At 43.3% G+C, this 20,775-nt stretch overlaps 1 protein-coding gene and 1 non-coding gene across 16 annotated transcripts in view; one reads left to right on the forward strand and one right to left on the reverse strand.

Annotated features, from left to right (window-relative positions):
- Positions 1-20,775, reverse strand: part of FNBP1 (formin binding protein 1) — a 139,300-nt gene that overhangs the window by 37,237 nt on the left and 81,288 nt on the right. The window lies entirely within an intron of this gene.
- Positions 1,322-1,406, forward strand: TRNAR-CCG (transfer RNA arginine (anticodon CCG)). The gene has a single exon. It is a non-coding gene; the product is annotated as a tRNA-Arg (tRNA).

Consider the following 20,775-nt stretch of genomic DNA (forward strand, 5'->3'; position numbering starts at 1 on the left):
AGGGATCTCAACACCATTTCCTCCACGTCTCGTGTTCCCTTGGTTACTTCGACTGCCACGTTCTTCCTCTTTGTCGGCACCCTGTTAACTCCCTTCCTGACCATACGCTCTGGCGTCTGCTTCTGCGTCCACTAGTAAATATTTTAAGCTGGTCCCCCAAATGTGAAGATCCTGGCCACCCTCAAAAATCCCTTCCAATAGACACTAGCCCTCCTCTGTGTAGATAATAGCTTTCCCACCTACGTGCGTACCATCTGTCCCCCTAACGCTTCTGACACAAAAATCCTTTTAACTCTTTCAGTTACTTAAGGGTTTTTTATCATTTATCATCTTGTTGTGAATGCAAAAAAAAAAAAAAAGAACCGAGGAAATTCCCAGGTAGACCTCAAACTTCTAAAAAATTCTCTATTTCATTTACATACTTCTCTCAAAAATTCAGGGGCGCCTGGGTGGCCCAGTCGGTTAAGCGTCCGACTTCAGCTCGGGTCACGATCTCACGGTCCGTGAGTTCGAGCCCCACGTCGGGCTCTGGGCTGATGGCCCAGAGCCTGGAGCCTGCTTCTGATTCTGTGTTTCCCTCTCTCTCTGCCCCTCCCCCATTCATGCTGTGTCTCTCTCTGTCTCAAAAACAAATAAAAAAAAAAAAGTTAAAAAAAATTTAAAAAAAATTAAAAAAAAAAAATTCAAGGCAGGGGCACGGGGTGGTGTTTCCTCCCCTCCTTTGTAAACAAGATGGAGTCCCCTTTATTTTGGAGAAATTATTCTACCTTGGTGAATTTTTATTTATTTATTTTCAATGTTTATTTATTTTGAGAGAGGGAGGGATAGAGAGCGAGCAGGGGAGGGGCAGAGAGTGAAAGGGGGAGAGAGAATCCCAAGCAGGCCCCGCACTGTCAGCACGGGGCCCGTTGCCGCACTTGAACCCATGAACCAGGAGATCATGACCTGAGCTGAAACCAAGAGTCGTATGCTCAACCGACTGAGCCACCCAGGCGCCCCTGGTGAATTTTTAAAATAGCTTAAGTTCTGAAACAGAGAGCAGAACGTCATCCTTAGGCACGTGTAAGTATGTACGTACACACATGTGCACACACACACACACACACACACACACACACACACAGAATCGAGCTTCCGGACGATAAACCCATTCTTCTCAATCCCAGCAACCAGCTGCTTGGAATTAATTCCCACTTTGGAATCCCGGGCCCGGGCACGTGCCATCGTTCCGACCAAGTTGTACTATGGAAAATCCATTTTTGATAGGTTTATTTTGTTGGGTTTATTTTGCAATGGAACTTAAGAGTCTCTCTCTAGGGGCGCCTGGGTGGCTCAGTCGGTTAAGCGTCCGACTCCGGCTCGGGTCATGATCTCACGGTTCGCGGGTTCGAGCCCCGCGTCGGGCTCTGTGCTGACAGCTCAGATCCCGGAGCCTGTTTCGGATTCTGTGTCTCCCTCTCTCCCTGCCCCTCCCCCACTCATGCTCTGTCTCAAAAATAAATAAACATTAAAAAAAATTTTTTTAAAAAAAGCATCTCTCTCTAAAACTAGAGTCGGGTCAGTTACTCACGATTATAAATACATTAAAAAAAAATATGTTTAAACGTGCTTTCAAAAACTTATTTGGAGTAACCGGTTACGTAGCTAGAAATTTTAAGAGGGTATCTCCCAGTCTGAGGCTAAATGAAGATCAGAAGCGTCCTTATTTCTATCTCTGTGTAAGTCAGTCTAAAAATAGCGACTATTATCTTAAAGAGATACTTCCTTCCCAAACCAGACCATACGCTGTATCTTGCAATTCAATTAAAGTTCTCGTTCTAAGAATACAAGACAGTGCATCTTATAGCGACATGACCGTAGGGCAGAAGTTCAGAGGATTTTTTTTTTATGAGTCGGTCACAGAATTTAGAGAAAATATTCTAAAAAAGTCCAGCATGACCACAAGTGCCTGAGGCTGTAAATCGCAGACATCTTTGAATAAAGGTCTGGACGACTTTCACTGTCAATCAGAAAGGCTGAATTGAAACTTGAGAATTTCCTTGACCAACCCTCGGGAATCTCCCCAAATGAATCCGCACAGGCCTGCGTGTGTATGCTTAAGCATGACTTCACAGCTCGGTGGTTTCTCGACACAGCCCCTTCTACTGTCCTATGGAAACACGGCTGGATTGCCTAAAAGGTCAGAGGTGGAGTTTCTAAATAAAGAAGACAATATTTTAGAAACTGAACTGCCGTCCGATGCTTCGAAATCCTAATGGGTTTAGAGATAAAAATACCGTAATCCATTTAGTTAGTTAAATTTAGACGATTCGCGCTGGCCAAAATGTGCAGCCATTTGCTGTTCAATGCAGTGTTATTCTCTCCCTTGATATTTCAGATATCAAGGGACAGAACAACACTGCTGGCTGAGTCCCCGTTGTCACGAGCAGAGAATACAGGGTGTATTAAGAAACTCGTTCGCTTTCACGTGGGGAACGTGGCTGATCTGCTTAACAAACGATACCCTCTCGTCTCTTACCAGCTGCTCGTGGCTTCTGACCTTTTCACAAAAATGGGCAAATCCACACTCGTTCCATTTAGATATTTATTGTTAATAAGCAGAGAGACTGATTCCTTTTTTGAGCAACAGTTAAATGACCTCAGACCTCCCAGATCGACAGGCAATGCTGCTCCTTAAGTGAGAAACCATTTACTGCAGCGGTGCTCAGAGGTTTGGGGAAGCCGTCTTCTCCTTTGTTAAAAGCATGTAATAGAACAAATTTGAAAGGCCCATCCTCTCCTAATCCCAAATCTGGGAACGGCAAAGAGGAATATTTGGCATTTACCACTGGGAGCTCAAACGACAGTAAGTGTTCTCCAGAGCACCTGCGCTTGTGATGTTTATTTCATTATTTTATTCATTTATTTATTCTTAGGGATTTTTTTCTTTTTAATGTTTTTTATTTATCTTGAGAGAGAGAAGGAGCATGAGTCGGGGAGGGGCAGGGAGAGACGACGGAGAAAGAGGATCCCCAGCGGGGCTCGATTTCACACGAGATCGTGACCTGAGCCGAAATCAAAACTTGGGACGCTGGGGGCGCCTGGATGGCTCAGTTGGTCGGGCCACCGACTCTTGGTTTTGGCTCAGGTCATGATCTCGCTGTTCGTGAGTTTGAGCCCCACGTCGGGCTCCACGCTGGCAGTGCGGAGCCCGCTTGGGATCTCTCTCTCCCTCTGTCTCTCTGCCCATCCCTGCTCACTCTCTGTCTCTCTCGAAATAAATAAAACTTTAAAAAAAAAAAAAGTCAGACGCATAACCGACTGAGCCACCCAGGTGCCCCAGTGTTTTCTTTCTTTCTTTTTTAGTGTTTTTTAAATTTATTTTTGAGACAGAGAGAGACAGAGCATGAGCAGGGGAGGGGCAGAGAGAGAGGGAGACACAGAATCGGAAGCAGGCTCCGGGCTCCGAGCCATCAGCACAGAGCCCAACGCGGGGCTCGAACCCACGGGCCGTGAGTTCATGACCCGAGCCGGAGTCGGACGCTCAGCCGACTGAGCCACCCAGGCGCCCCTCCAATGTTTCATTTCATTAACATAAAAAGAAGCCAAATGTATTTTAGGCTGGACGGAAAAGAGGACTAAATCGAGATGTTATTCGGAATCACCATTTGGTATCACTGCCGGACTACCCACCATTATTATCCAGTAGCTGGCGACCCGAGGTAGCTCCGCTGTTGGGGGCAAGACGGGCCGGACCACTACCACCAGGATCGAGCCAGATGGCTGGATGGCCTGGGCTGAAGCCACAGCATGGATCCGGTGGGGCTCCTGGCTGCAAATTCACCCATCTTCAAACTACCTCAGCCGCTGACTTAGTATCACAGATAAAACTGGGGCGCCAGGCTGGCTCAGTTGGTGGCGCGTGCGACTCTTGATCTCAGAGTGGTGAGTTCGAGTCCCACCGTAGGCATAGAGATTACTCAAAAAAAAAAAAAAAAAAAATCCTAAAAAAATATACTGTGGATCAAGTGACAACCTACACATTTAAAGACCTGGGTTCTCTGGCCTTTGTCCATCCTTTTTCACCTGATTACAAAAATTTGCTTGCCGCAAATGATTCCGATTTACAGAACTCTGTGGTTTAGAAGTAAAGGTCCCTGCACGTTCAAACCCTCCGACAATCGCTGGGAACATGACAACCTAGAATCCTTCATTTGTGAACTGTGCTAACTACTGAGAGGAGGTAAGACAGCCTGGGGCAAGTCACTGGAAAGTTCCAGAAGCACAGCTGCAGTGCTTCTAAATGACACCAGCACATTACAACGGCCCCCAGTCGACAGCTGGCAAAGCTGTTCACCATATTCTCAGAGTGGCAAAGAGCCCTAAGCACGAGACACGCTTCCTTTGGACCCCCGGCTGGGTTCATGAGAAGTACACACACCGTGGCAGCAAACGAGGGAGGAAGAGGCCACTGAATACTCTGACCTATTTTCTGGGTATTTTCGAGATGCATAAAAACAGCAACCAGTCGAGAATCCCTGAAAACTTTCACTGTTACACTGGATGTCTCTAGGATTTGTCTGTGATTAGGAGGCGAACTCATGTTCCCTAGTCCTTGACTTAGCAATTCTACTTCTGGGAAGTCATCCTAATGAAATTCTTTTATTCATTCATTCATTCATTAAGTTATCTCCATACCCAATGTGGGGCTCAAACTCATGACCTTGACTAAGGTCAAGGGTCGCAGGCTACACTGGCTGAGACAGCCAAGAGTCCACTGCCCTGCCAATGAAATCACTTTAAATGTCCACAAGTGATATTCATCACAGTATAATTTATACTAGACGATAATTTGAAACAAATGCTCAGTAATGTGATTGGTTAAATATATGTCATATCCTTGATGGACTAAAGTGTAGCCTGCTTAAAAAAAAAAAAGTAAGAGCACTTAATGATTTGGAAAAGTGAAAGCTGTATGTGATCTAAAAAAATGTTAAGGTTTCCAAACAGCATTTACAGCATACTTTGGTGATTGTAAAAATAAAACATTAATAATTAATAGTGATCACTTCTGAAAAGAGTGATTAAGAAATATTTTATTTTGCCGAAAAGATTAAAGAAACAAATTCTAATGGTGAATTCCAGAAACTTAAAGATGGAAGAGGTATGGCTTGCCTTTGAGAGAAAGAAAATTCCTATTCAGACAGAGTGCTGGGAGTTTTTGTTGGAGACTTCCAGGCCGGGGACTTGCCAAAACAATGAGTCTGTCTTTGATAAATTATAAAGGCAGCTAAAATACAAAACAGAGAAAAACTTCAAAATAAGTTAACCAAAGAAATATGCTTGAAATATTTCAGCAATTTCCTGATTCTTTTTTAACAGTCTTACAACTTCTAGCCCCAGTGTATTGTAAGTTACTTTGGTCCATAGTCACTGAAATAGAAGGAGAGAACACAGAAAAGATAGCAAATGAGACCAGCATCTCAATCCCACATGGGCCATTCAGTTGCTAAACAGTTTTAAGAAAAGGCCTTCTGTTCCCCTATACCCTGGTTGCCTTATTTGAAAAGTAGAATTGGAAATATCTATTTACCAAAGGTGAGTGACTGTTTCTGCTGAAAGGGAAGCCAATGCTGATAGCGTTCATCTTGATGTTGGCACAGGCCCAAGGTAGGCTAGTGAAACATTCGGCATGAGCCCAGAGATCTTGTTAAAATATAAATCATGGTCTCCAAGACTCGACCCCCTTCTCTTCCCTTGTTTCTAAGGCATTGTTGGCAAGAAACTTGCGTTTTCAGCTGTGGCAGGGTGGAAACTGACTACCTCTTTCTCTTCTCTCTCTCCCCTTAATAAATAATCTCACCCCAGAATATGACACTCACAAGGTCTCACATGAGTACAGCTGAAGATGACAGCCCGGATTCTAGAAAGTTAATGCCCAAATGACCTTTCTTTATGGCTGTGGGGTTCCTGTGAAGAACAAAAATACTAAAAGCCCTTTTAATGCAGTTCTAGAAAAGATCGGTTCCTCAGAAGAGGACAAAAATTAGTCACGTTACATACCCCAGGGAAAGAATTAAATACATGCATCCTGTTCTGAAGAAATCTGATGTATTTGGTGGTAGGTTAGCAGCTGTTTGTCCTTAGTACCCGAGTGACCACAGACGTCTAACCAGTAAGGTTTAATACTAAAAAGTTGTCATGTGGTATTCAGCATATACGCTCAATTCGTTCAAGAAGTAAGACCACAGGTTTGTTTTTTATTTTAATCTCGGTGTTCATTCTTTCTGCTTTTCTTTAAGTTGGGTGACACCTAACAAAACTTCTCTAGTGACAGAGAAGACAGCTAGGAAGTTTGTTAAGGTCTTTGGCTATGGGGTGGAGTGGAGGAAGTGTGTCCTCTGAGAAACAAAATCTTAAACTTGTATATATTATACAGATGGTACAAGAACTCCCGACCCAAGTAATTAACATAAAAATTGGTCCCAGGTTGTCTGGAAGAAACCGATATAAAACCTTGCTGGGTTTCACCTAATCCTGCCTTTATGGGATTCTCAGAGAAAAAACCATCCCCATTGAAGACATGTTCATATAAAAAAGACCATAATAATCACAAATGCACAAGGAAATAAACCACCATGAGAGATGATACAATAGAGAGAAAAATTATCAGCATAAGAACTTGAGGTAAAAGAACAATTTGGAAGAAAACATAAAACAGGAATATTTAAAGTAAAGAAATAAAAAAAGCAATAGAACTCAGAAGAAAATAGTAAGACATTATAAAAATGAAGCATATATGAAAAAGAACCAAATAGAACTTCTGGAAATAAAAAATACGGTCACTGAAATTTGAAAACTTAACAGATGAGTCAAATAATAGAATGAAGAGAATTCATGAAGTAACTGAGAAAGTTACACAAAATGTAATATACGGAGATAAAGAAAGGGAAGGAATGGAAACGAAGTTAGAAGGCATGGGGAATAGGATGAGGAGTTTCACACACATCAACGAGGAGACCCAGAACCAACAATTTGAGAGAATGAAACCCAGGCAACATTTGAAGAGTTAGTACCTGAAAGCTTTTCCTACATCGACAAAAGGAACAAACCCCCAATTGAACCCCAAGCAGAAAAATTAGAAATAGAAAGTATGTACTCTGAAATATCATAGCGATGCTACAGAACTCCAAAGGCAAAGATACAGTCTTAACAACTAGGGAAGGAAAGTCAAATATCTACAAAGGAATGCAATTAAGTAGACAGCCAATTTCCCAAGAGGAATGATCAAAGATAAAACACACTGGGATGATATTTTCAAAATGTTTAGAGAAAATAATTGTCAGCTGAGAATTCTATACCTAGCTAAACTATCATGGTAGAATGAGGGCAAAATAAAGACTTCAGACAAATAAAGAAGCAAGTACTGCTCACAAACCCTCAAGGAAGAAAAGTAGAACAACCTATCATCCAGGAAGGAGGAAATTTAACCCAGAAAGGAATAATATGCAAGAAGTAACAATACTGGGCCTGCCTGGTAATGTGTCTACAGCGGTGAGGATGGACGGTGAACTTCCAGGTGTCTGTGCCTCCTGGTCCAGTACGATCCCCGCCTCTCCTCCTTGGCTCCCTGATACTGAGGCCTCACGTCAATTGCTATTAGCCACCTTACCCCAACTCACTATTACCTGCCAGTTCTGTAGGTGAGAGCGGTGGTTAACAGTAAAGAGCTCATTCAACATAACCCAATAGTAAAGTCATAGGGTCCACAGACAAGAACTGAATTTGAGGCATGGACACGTACTTCGGTCTTGGCTGTACCCTATCCAGCAGGGCCACTTGCAGCTAATGATAATTCAACATCTTACAGCCTTACCCTGTTTATCCAGAAAGGGACAAAAGAATTCTAGAGAGGATCAGAACCCTTTTAGAAAATACAAAGCACTTTTCCAGCGTGAGCTTTTTGAGAAGTAGGTTCAATAGCATTTCATCGGGGTCACATTCATTCTGCCATTTGGCTTTTAACATTCTTCATCATCTGTTCTCATGCCATCCCTCCAGGAGACCCTACTCAGTCCCCTGCCCCACCAGGCAGGCCAACCTGAGCAGCATGTTCCCTCAGAGCCCTGGATGCAGCACTTTCCACTCTGTTGACCTCTGCCTGCTTCATCTTTTCAATTTCTACACATCCTTCATGTTCAGGCCCCAATTCCAGCCTCAGGCCTATCTCAACAACCTGTCATCTGCACAGAGCTTTCACAGATGCAGAATCCTAGTCTCTGAACTCCTCGTATTTGCTGCTCACAGGACCCGGTGATTTTCCACACGATGTCTCTCATAAACCATGTTTTAAATGCTTTTATTTATGAAAGACACAGAGAGACAGAGTGTGAGTAAGGGAGAGGCAGAGAGAAGGAGGGAGACACAGAATCTGAAGCAGGCTCCGGGCTCTGAGCTGTCAGCAGAGCCTGACACGGGGCTCGAACTCACGAACTGTGACATCGTGACCTGAGCCAAAGTCGCAGGCTTAACCGACTGAGCCACCCAGGTACCCCTCTCATAAACCATTTTTTTTAAACTGCTATTGTTCTCATTATCTTCACCAGGCAGTTTGGCATGTAACCTACGATACTCTATCTTCTTCTCCAACTGACTCGAGTTTTCCTCGTCTCTCCATTTCATCGTTATCGGCTAACCAAAGCCCTCACGAAAGGCACCCTATTGTAATCCTCTTGATGCGCTGTTTGTTCAATAAGTGTTCTTACAGAATGCCTAGGTGCCTAGAATGTTCTAAATATACTCAAGTGATTCACAGTAGGTCGAAGGAATAAGACCGGAGGAGGAAGGAGCCAGAAGTAACCAAAAGAGAGGGACACAGACAAAATACAGATGATGACAACAGTGTCGACCACTTAACCGTGGTCCAGAAGCAGTCCTCTCCTTTATGCAGATCACATACCGCTGAAACCTCACAACAAGCCCTTGAGGTGCGCAATGCTATCCTTATTTCACAGAACAGGAAACACACTCAGACAGGAAGCAAACCGTCTTGTGCCATACCATTAATGAGTGGTAGAAACAAGGTCCAAAGATTAAGAACAAGCTCTTGCCCCAGCTAGCCCCCTCACTCTCAGTGAAAATGAAAATATTTCCTTAGATGAGTTGCCATATGGAAGCCTAAGTGAGTATCATTTTTATGTATTTAATCCATTTTTGTATAGGCATATTCATATGTTCATAAAATATGAATATATTCATATTTTTTAAAATATTTTTATTTTTTACTTTTGAGACCGAGAGAGACAGAGCATGAGCAGGGGAGGGGCAGAGAGAGAGGGAGACACAGAATTCAAAGCAGGCTCCAGGATCTGAGCCATCAGCACAGAGCCCGACGCGGGGCTGGAATTCACAGACCGCGAGATCAAGACCTGAGCCGAAGTCGGACGCCCAACCAACTGAGCCACCCAGCCGCCCCAATATTCATATTATTTCTATTCAATTCATCTTAATCTTCAGGTCTGGGGCATGGGGATGACCTATTTATTATCTTACTGGGCTCTATTGCTATTTTGCAGATCATTTTGCAAACGTGGAGGTTGGTCAATGGTTATGCTTTCAGGAACATTAAAACAAGCCTAAGACAGAGTCTCATGTCAAAATGAAAAAATGCATACTGGAAATATTTCACTGAGGAGGCTTTCGGAAGTATTTCATCTCTATGTAAATTCACTTTTGGTATCACCTCCACTCCCACCCTTCCTGATACTCTTGAGATTTTGACATTTTGACTTCCTTGGGGTTTTTCGGATGTTTATTTAACCAAACTCCATTGTTCAGCGTAAAAACCACTTACGCCAAAAACAAATAAGTGAAAATTAAGACTCACAATATAGAGACAGTAGCAGTTGCTAGCAAATGAACTAAAAGTTGGAGCTGGGAAACCCAATTTGGCAATAAATTTCATATTTAAAAAAATAATAAATAAAAAAAATAAAAGTTGGAGCGGAATGCAATTTAAAGAGCACTTCTGTAAAACATTTAACCGTAGTAAATAATTGCATGTTTCAACATTCTTATCACAAATTCATTAAAATTTTTTTAAATTTTTTTTAATGTTTATGTATTTTTGAGATAGAGACAGAGCACGATTGGGGGAGGGGCAGAGAGAGAGGGAGACACAGAATCCGAAGCAGGCTCCAGGCTCTGCACCGTCAGCACAGAGCCCGATGTGGGGCTCGAACCCACGAACCGCGAGATCATGACCTGAGCCGAAGTCGGACGCTTAACCAACTCAGCCAGCCAGGCACCCCCACAAATTCATTTTTAATGGTAAAACTAACACTGAGTGTCACAACCTTTAAAAAAAACCCACAAAACTCATCTAACTAATATTCGCTTACGACACAGATCAAAGTTATGCCCTGTTTCCAGACATAAATACATTTACTTCACATCTAATAATTGGAGAACATTTCCATTAAATTCCATTTCCCATGTTCAGTGTCAAAAGAGGAAAACATATCCATTATTACCCAGGACAAATATTAAGAACCAAAACAACCGAAACCATTCAGAATGTTCACTTAATACGGGCACCCCGAGAGACAACGTATACGCAGAATATAAACTCTACAGATAGATACGTAAACAAAACAATAACAAAAGCGTTCCCTCTCGAATCTTTGATTTGAACACTGATCCATTTATAAAGGAACAGAGCAACAATACCCATTTTCGAAAGTCTCTTTTTAACCGTACACATTTTTTCCCTCGTTGTAAATAAAAAAGCATTTCCAACCAAAGGATCGAGCTGCCGTTGCAAAATGTATTTCCTGCATTCATACTAACCACTTCCTCTTTCAAAAAAAAATTTTTTTTGTTGTTTTCTAAGCTGTTACAGTGAACAGTTCCTTCAGATAACCAGTCAGACATTTTATATGAAACAAATTTGGGAGAAGCACTAAAGATATTACCATGTTCCATAAAGATGTCAAACCTCAGCGTTAGAGCGAGGGCAGCGAAAACATTTGACAAGTACAACTCCTTATACGTCCAGTGGCTAAAGCAGTCATCTTGCAAGAGACTGTTTCCCCAAATGGTAAAAAAATTTAACACTGCTACTCGGCTGGCTTCAGTTAGAGAAGAAGTGAGCCTACCGTGCCTGTGCGTTTCGGAGTCCTCAACTGAAGAAAATTTCCCAACTGCTCAACTCCTTTTCTTTTATTGAGATAATTACCACACTGAAAATCATTCAAAGCAGATCCTTTCCTTCTTGCGTAAAGTTAGCACAGATTCTTTACTATAGTTTTATTTTGCTCTCCAAAACAACCGATTAGGTAACACAGGACACATTAAAAAAAAAGAGCGCATGTATATTTTATCATAAACTAGAAATGTGAAGTTTTATCACATACTTCTCGAATTTTTTTTTTTTTTGAATGTTTATTTTTGAGAGAGAGAGAGGAGACAGAGTGCGCGCCGGGGAGGGAGAGGGAAAGACAGAGAGACACACACAGAATCTGAAGCAGGCTCCAGGCTCGGAGTTGTCAGCACAGAGCCCGACGCGGGGCTCGAACTCACGAACTGACAGATCATGACCTGAGCCGAAGTCGGACGCTTAACCGACTGAGCCACCCAGGCGACTCTATCACCTCCTTCTTAAAATTCTACCATCATTCATAAATGGCTCAGAAGTTCCTATTCTGCTTCACGCTAGGGACCTCCCTATAGAATCTAAAAGCTACGAATGTTCAAAGCCAAATACTTTTAGAAGCTGTAATGACTACACATAAACAGAATGCTAACTCCCTGAGTAACTGACACGCTCTTCTAAGCGCTGCTCGTCAGGATCTGGATGTAATTTAACTTTTAAAACGTTTCCTCGAGTCAGGTTCTATAACAACACTCATGAGCAAGCCCAGTAATGAAGCCTCCTGCATTGTCTAGAGAATTCTTCTGGTTAATCAAGACTCAGAATTGCAATGAACTTGAATAAAGAAGCCCCATTAACAGTTTCAGGGCACACAACTGCCCGTAAAAATGCAGACTCTGGCAGCAAAAAGAATCATCCGAGATAAATGAAACTACAGCTGTAAGAAAGGGAGAAATTGACACCAGCGTTTAAAAACATAACTTGAAATCCACTAACAATTCGTAACCACTAACTGTGCAGTTTTTTGTTAAACAATATCCTATTTTGCATTTAGAAATTATGTAAGCGCCAACAGTCACAAGGCAAGGGCGAATTAGAGAAAGGGAATTATTCATTGCCTGACATGGATGAACTCCGTGTAATGCATGCATTTAGAAAACACTGTTCTCTCTGTTCCGAAATATTAGTTCACATTCCATTCATTTTGATAACCTTTTCCTTTTTCCTCCTAACACCACACTGACCATGGGCAGCTCCATCAGAAGGCAGAGATTAGGCACTGCTCCTCGCCCAACTTGGTCCAGTATGTCGTTCTTCCAAAGCAGACCGACAGACAAAACCTGACTATAAAGCCTTTGTCACCAAAATGCCACTGAAGAGCCCCCGTTAGAGGGCAAACGGGAAAATTCACAATACGGAGAGCTGAATACCGGGAGGAAAGTGAAAGCCAAGCTCCTTAAAGTCAAGGATTGTGTGCTGGCGTGTGGGTGTCTCGGGGTGCCGCCCCCACAGCTCCCCAGCACGCAGTCGGTGGGTCATGGGTGAGGGAACGAACGGGTGCATCATTCCGAAGGATCACACCTTAGGAATTCTTCAACATGTTCAATGCTTTTTGAAAATCAGACTAGGACCGTGAAATCACGATTCCATTACGATTCCCTGAAATTAAAACAAAGCCAAACAAACAAACAAAAATAGGTAACTCATTGGGGGGGTGGGGGGGTGGGGGGGCGGGGGGTGGGGTGGGGGGAGGCCTGTGAAAAGGGAAATAGGCAATGTTCAGAATTTAGTTGGATAAAAAGCTGTACCGAGCAGGGGCGCCTGGCTGCCTCCATCGGGCGAGCACGCAACTCTTGATCTCAAGGTTGTGAGTTCGAGTCCCATACTGGGCATAGAGATTACTTACATAAATAAACAAACTTAAAAAAAGAAAAAAATGGTCCACAACACTCCTCGTCAAGGAAATGCAAACACAAAAGAAACCACTACCAGATTCCACTCCCCCGCTCATCCAGAAGTCTTTCTATTTCAAGACCGAGAGCACCTCTTGTGGGTACGGATGAAGAGCGGCCCGCGGAGGGGCATCCGTGGGCACGGCCACCTCGTCAAGCTCTTTGACAGCACGCCAGAGGTACCCAAGTACGACTCACGATGCCACACCCAGGTCTCCGCCCAAGAATAGCGAGAGATCGTGGCCACCAAAGATACGTCTAGAGAGGTTCGTGGTAGCTTCCTTCTTAATGTAACCTCACTACGGAGACAACCTAGATGCCCCCGAACGCGAGAAGGGATACACACTGGGGTCTGTCCGCACATGGAGAATCACATGGCGACCGAGAAAGGGCAACTCAAATGACCACCACATGCAACAAAAATATGAGGGTCAGAAACACAACCTTGAGCCAGAGAAGCCAGACAGAAGGATATGTGTTGCATACCTTGTACGAAGTACAGAAGCAGGTTAAACCAACGTATGATAGGGGTCAGAACGATAGTTACCTTCGGGATGGGGGAGTGTTCAAGGGAGCCTGTGGGGTTCTAGAGACGTCCCCATCTTAGCTGGCAGTGCACGGTTTCCTATAGACGTAAAAACTCATTGAGTTGTCCACTTAAGATGTGGCCACTTTATTGTATCTAAATTCACCTCAATAAAAAACTAATTTACGGGGCGCCTGGGTGGCTCGGTCGGTTAAGCGTCCGACTTCGGCTCAGGTCACGATCTCACGGTCCGTGAGTTCGAGCCCCGCGTTGGGCTCTGTGCTGACCGGTCAGAGCCTGGAGCCTGTTTCAGATTCTGTGTCTCCCTCTCTCTCTGCCCCTCCCCTGTTCATGCTCTGTCTCTCTCTGTCTCAAAAATAAATTAAAAAAGCGGGGCGCCTGGGTGGCTCAGTCGGTTAAGCGTCTGACTTCGGCTCAGGTCATGATCTCAGGGTCTGTGGGTTCGAGCCCCGCGTCGGGCTCTGGACTGATGGCTCAGAGCCTGGAGCCTGCTTCCGATTCTGTGTCTCCCTCTCTCTCTGCCCCTCCCCCATTCATGCTCTGTCTCTCTCTGTCTCAATAATAAATAAAAACGTTGAAAAAAAATAAATAAATAAAAAATAAATTAAAAAAGTTAAAAAAAAATTAAAAAAAAAAAAAAAACTAATTTATTTCTAAAGTAAGCTCTATGCCCAACACGGGGCTTGAACTCACAACCCTGAGATCAAGACATGCATGCCCTGCCAAAGGAGCCAGCCAGGCGCCCCAATAAAAACCTATTGTGAACGTTCTAGAACACGTATCAAGTGCAAGGGTGATCACCTCTCATGAGGGCCCGGGAAGGGGGCAGAATACCTTTCCCCTTACTCTCAATGTATTTTAATTATTATTCCTATTGTTTTACCAGAGAATCCTACATTTGAGTGAGGCGTTTTGGGTTTGATTTTTCCATGTTCCCTTGTAGCCCTCTGACTTCTCAATATTACAAAAGAGACAGTAGGGACTATATTTTCCACCTCGTTAAAAAAGAGGTGCTTCAACTTCAGCGCGTGGGTCACGAGCCCCAGGGCGACCTATTCTAACATGTATCGGTTCTTTTACCAACCCGGATCAGCGAATTCCTAATCACTAGAACTCATGTTAAGTCTTCAAGTTCAAAACCTCCTGAGCGCTGCATCTTGGCAAAGGAGAGGAGACCGCGACCTTCCTTGAGTTTCATCACCAACAAAAACCATTCCATTGAGCGATTTCCTTCCCCCGTCGTTCCTCAGAGGAACACGGCATCCTCACACATCCAAATATGTTCCCCTGCCCAGAGATAAAACTACCAAGGGTCTTTTTTTTATTTTTAATGTCTATTTGATACATATAAATTTATTTCTAGTTAGACTGGGCGCCTCGAGGACAACACAGAGCTTCTTGTAAGCAAATTACTAAATATCTGCCCACATGCTGATATTGACCACAGAGCACAAGTCTACTGATGCCCCACGCAGACTTGGACAGATTTTGGTGACCTGAACACAGGGCATGTGAAAACCATAGGACGTTTTATTTTTCGAAAAAAAAAAAAAAAAAGACGACGACGATGAAATTCAGGCTCATCATACCCAGATCCTAAGTCCTCTAGAAGATGCATGTACCTAGAGTTCACATCACCTGTTATCATCAAACACAGATGCCATGCGCAGAAGTCCCTTCTGCTTCTCCTGGGGAGGGTTCCCTCTCTGTAAACACAGTGCTATCATTCCAAATGTCGCAGAACTGATCGCCGCACGAGGGAGGGTGAGTTATTTCTAACACAATTGGATAACTGAATCATGGGCGGAAACCGGGGGGGAAAGACATTGACATCAGATTCAAAGACCATCAGAAGTCACAATGGGAAATTACATTACACAGCGACAAGAAGTGAAACATTACTTCCTTTCCGCTTGATACTGACAAGAGGCTTCGCTGGTGACAAAGGAGAGCGGATCGCTGTGTGTTTGGGGAAATCGGAGTGTTCCAAGTCCCCCTCTTGGGCAAAATGACACGATTGCCGATATTTCGACACTGCTTTACCTGCTTCAGGTTTGTGATGCTAAAATCATTTATCGTATCCTCGGAGAGGAGGTAAGTGGGACTTGCATAAAAATAGCAAAATGGTGTCTTCAGGATAAGAAAAAACAGTATGCCCTTGGAAATACTAAGACAGTCAAGGAGAACAATTCAATTTGGCCAGGACCTGTCAGAAAGTCCTGAAGCCGTAACTGGCCCCAGGAACTGCACTGTTCATAGCTAACTAGGGTCTGACCTGAGGGCGAAAAGCAAAGAAAACAATCACCCTGGAAATTTCTGAGCCACAGAAAGGGCCAGAACTCATACAGCATGTGTGGACCTCAACCCCCAAGTGGAGATTAATGCAGTCCTGGCGGGGGAGTGACCTCAGGGAACGCCAGCTCATCCTGGAGAACCCACTTTAAAGCTAGGCCATACATTGGGAATGCAAGCTGGTGCAGCCACGCTGGAAAAGAGTATGGAGGTTCCTCAAAAAACTAAAAATGGAACTACCCTACGACCCAGCAATTGTACTACTAAGCATTTATCCAAGGGATACAGGTGTGCTGTTTCGAAGGGACACATGCACCCCCATGTTTATAGCAGCACTCTCGACAATAGCCAAAGGACAGAAAGAGCCCAAATGTCCATCGATGGATGAACGGATAAAGAAGATGTGGTCTATATAGACAATGGAGCATTACTCGGCCATCAAAAAGAATGAAATCTTGCCATTTGCAACTACGTGGATGGAACTGGAGGGTATTCTGCTAAGTGAAATTAGTCAGTCAGAGAAAGACAAAAATCAGATGACTTCACTCATATGAGGACTTTAAGAGACAAAACAGATGATCATAAGGGAAAGGAAAAAAAAATAATACAGAAACAGGGATGGGGACAAAACAGAAGAGACTCATAAATATGGAGAACAAACTGAGGGTGACGGGAGGGGTGGTGGGAGGGGGGATGGGCGAAATGGGGAAGGGGCACTAAGGAATCTACTCCTGAAATCATTGTTGCGCTATATGCTAACTAATTTGGATGTAAATTAAAAAAAAAATTCTTTAATATTTATTTATTTATTCTATTTATTTATTTAGGACAGAGAGACAGAGCCTGAGCAGGGGAGGGGCAGAGAGAGAGGAGACACAGAATCCGAAGATGGCTCCAGGCTCTGAGCCGTCAGCACAGAGCCCGACGCGGGGCTCGAACTCACAGACCGTGAGATCATGACCTGAGGCGAAGCCGGGTGCTCAACTGACTGAGCCACCCAGGCGCCCCAATTTGGATGAAAATTAAAAAAAAAAAAAAGAAAAGAAAAGAAAAAAAGCTAGGCCATGGATAAAATTCCAAGGAACACACATTCATAATCAAACAGTCTATTCTACACCTCCCATGTTTTTCTGCTGTGATTTATACCTTTTTATGGGACTGAAATACAGGGCAATGATGCGAGGATAACATAAGAGCCTTGTTAGTCTACGTGCAGTTTTTCACAGCACATTAATATCTACTGGGAAGATTTTTCCGCCTATGTAAAAATAATGGATAACTACCGAAAACTATCTATCTGATGGATCAGATTTTTCAGTTTGATGAGAGGCATCTCATCAGAAGTGAATGCTCCCAGGGGCACCTGGGTGGCTCAGCTGGTTGAGATCCGACTTCAGCTCAGGTCATGATCTCACGGTTCGTGGGTTCGAGCCCCACGTCGGGCTCTGTGCTGACAGCTCAGAGCCTGGAACCTGCTTTGGATTCTGTGTCTCCCTCTCTTTCTCTCTCTCCCCCTCCCCTGCTCACACTCTGCCTCCCTTTCTCTCAACTATGGATAATAAAACATTAAAAGAAAAAAAAAAAAGAAGTGAATGCTGCCCAAAACTATATCTCTGGAGGTCCTACTACTCTTAAGGACCTACATCATGAAGGACAAGGGCTGTGATCCTCGGTGCAGATGCCTAGTTTTACTAAAGTTGTTCTTCTGTTGGAGCTCTGGGTACCAAGTTCTCTTCACTGTTGAGAAATCAGTTTCCAGGCCTATTTTCCCCCCAGAAGCCCTGTCTGTTGTTTTTAGCAGTATTTTTGTGGAACGTAAGGTTCGCGGTGATGCGTTTATGGCATTATAGAAGAAATGTCTGTATCACGAAAATACACAAGGAAACAAGTCACCGTGAGCAAGTGAGCAGAAACAGCAAATTGAAGCATCAGGCCCGCAAAGAGTAGACGCTGAAATTAATTAAAAAGAGAATATAAAATTAGTACATTTACTATGTCTCAAGAAGTAACCTATGATGTGAAAGTGTGACAACGTCACCAGAAGATAACAAAATGTCTCTACAGATTTTAAAGACAGCCTGAAGGAACTTCTGGAAAGTAAAATTAACACCTGAACTTAGAGAACTTAGAGAACCCGCGGACTAGACACAGTGTAAGAGAGAATTGGTGAAATGAAAGTCACATCTGAAGGAATTCCATGGGACACAGAAGAGACAGAGAGACAGAGATGAGACTTACAAATACACTTTCACAGGCAAAGAGGACACAAAGTAGAAGTTTTAACTTGCACCTTAAAATCGGAGTTCCAGAAGAAATAGAAGAAAGATGGACAGGCATGTGTGGGAAAACTCCAATCTGGAGCCAATAAATTCAGTGGATCAGAAGCAAGACAGAAAAGAAATTCACAGCTAGATATGTTATAGTGAAATTTCAGCGAAGAACTTAGACCAAAAATATCTCCGTAGTCAGCAGGAAGAACAGACATTATCTTCAAAGGGTTAACAGTTACACGGACTTCTCACCCCTTGTGACCTCTCAACACAAATGAGAGCCAAAAGATGATAGAATTAGGTTCCTCTGGGTACAATCACCCTGGGATTGTATACATGGAGAAATCATCTTTCAGAGATGAGAGGTCCATTCCAATCAAACGAACACTGAGATTTTATTGCAATAAATCTTGGCTACTGGCACTTCTAAAGGATGTCCTTTGGAATTAAGAAGGAATTAAGATCCCCGATACAAAAAAAACAGTGAACGAAGAAAGTGGAAAGCATACTTATAGGACTGTATAAAATTACCAAAGCCCCGCTTGTGTAATTGAACCCAAAATACTCACAAGTAAATGGCAACAAGGGAGCTGGTTTAGTTAAAGGGTTGTGTGAGAAAACATCACTGGGGCGCCCGGGTGGCTCAGTCGGTTAAGCGTCCGACTTCGGCTCCGGTCGTGATCTCGCGGTCTGTGAGTTCGAGCCCCGCGTCGGGCTCTGTGCTGACGGCTCGGAGCCTGGAGCCTGCTTCCGATTCTGTGTCTCCCTCTCTCTCTTCCCCTCCCCTGCTCACACTCTGTCTCTCTCTCTCTCCTTCAAAAATAAATAAACATTAAAAAAAATTTTTTTTAAAGAAAAAAGAGAAAACATCACTAAAGATTCCGGTATACTTTGTAGTTCAGGCTGAATACGTCTGTTCAAATGTCTAGGCTAGCCAATGAAAGCACAGGAAGAGGATACAGGAGATCTCCAAAAAGAGCTAGTACAGATCAGGCAATACAGACTTTAAGGCACAAAGCATCACGGCAGAAAGAAATTCACCACACATGGATGAAAACTTAAAACACACCGAAGGTACTGCAATTCTAAAATTTATTTATTTCTTTAAAGGCTTTCTTTTTTTAATTTACTTAATTTCTTTTTTTTTTTTTAGTTTTTTTTTTTTTAAGTTTATTGATTTATTTTGAGAAAGAGAGAGAGGGCAGGGGAGGGGAAGAGAGAGAGGGAGAGAGAATCCCAAGCAGGCTCCATGCTGCCAGCCCAGCGCTGACGTGGGGCTCGAACTCACCGACGGGAGATCAAGATCTGAGCCCAAACCAAGAGTCGGACGCTTAACCAACTGAGCCACCCAGGTGCCCAAATTTAATTTCTTTAAGTAATCTCTGTGCCCAACATGGGGCTCAAACTCCCATCCCCAAGTCAGAGTCGCACGCTCTACTGACTAAGCCAGCCGGGCGCTCCTAGAATTTATTTTTTCCTAAGGTAACTTCACGGTAGAAGAAAAAAAAGTAAGAGTAAATGACAAATCTTCCACCATTACGATCTGCCATAAATGGCTTTGAGTCCCTTGTACATACGAACACTGTGAATATTCCCATGAATCCTGTTCTTCTGTGTTCCCATTTTACAGACAAGAAAAGTAAGGCACAAAGAAGTAACATATCTCCCACAAAGAAATGATACAACCAATGGCAACAAGAATCCTTCACGATGGGAGGATTTGCATATCAGCAAGTTAGATCCAATGCAAATACGTAGGGATGGAGAATACATATTCTTTTCAATTACTTCTAGAACACTGATAAAAACTGACCATGTGCTGGGGCATAAAACAAGTCTCAAATAAACCAAAGACTCAAACTCAGAGTTTCCAGAACGATGATGCGATTAAATTATAGAAATCAATATCAAAGATACTGAACTTATCGAAGAGAAGTTGAACTACGTCATACAGTGGGAAATTTTAAAATAGGCTTCCAAATAAATCATAGGAGAGATTCAATAATAGTAGAGGAAATGAAAAGTATCTGGAAATGAACAATAACGATACTTCATATCAAAATCTGTGGGTTACACACAAAATCATATGTAAATGGGAAATGTATTACTTAAATGCTCCTATCAGAAAAGAAGAAAGGGGTGCCTGGGTGGCTCAGTCGGTTGAGCGTCTGACTTTGGCTCAGGTCATGATCTCACGGTTTGTGAGTTCGAACCCCTGCATCGGGCTCTCTGCTGTCAGCCTGGAGCCCGCTTCAGGTCCTCTAGCCCTCCCCCGCCTCTCAAAAATAAATAAACATTTTGTTAAAAAAAAAAGCGGGGCGCCTGGGTGGCTCAGTGGGTTGAGTGTCCGACTTCCACTGAGGTCATGATCTCATGGTTCGTGGGTTCGAGTCCCACATCAGGCTCTGTGCTGACAGCTCGGAGCCTGGAGCCTGCTTCGGGGTCTGTGTCTCCCTCTCTCTCTGCCCCCTTCCTGTTTGCGTGCTCTCTTTCAGAAACAAAAATAAAAACAAACAAACCAAATAAACACACATTTAAAAAAAACGAAAAAAAAAAAAGAAAAGATGAAAAGCTGTAATGACA

This window comes from Panthera onca, chromosome D4 (genome assembly GCF_046562875.1).
Source record: "Panthera onca isolate mPanOnc1 chromosome D4, mPanOnc1 haplotype 2, whole genome shotgun sequence".
NCBI lineage: Eukaryota > Metazoa > Chordata > Mammalia > Carnivora > Felidae > Panthera > Panthera onca.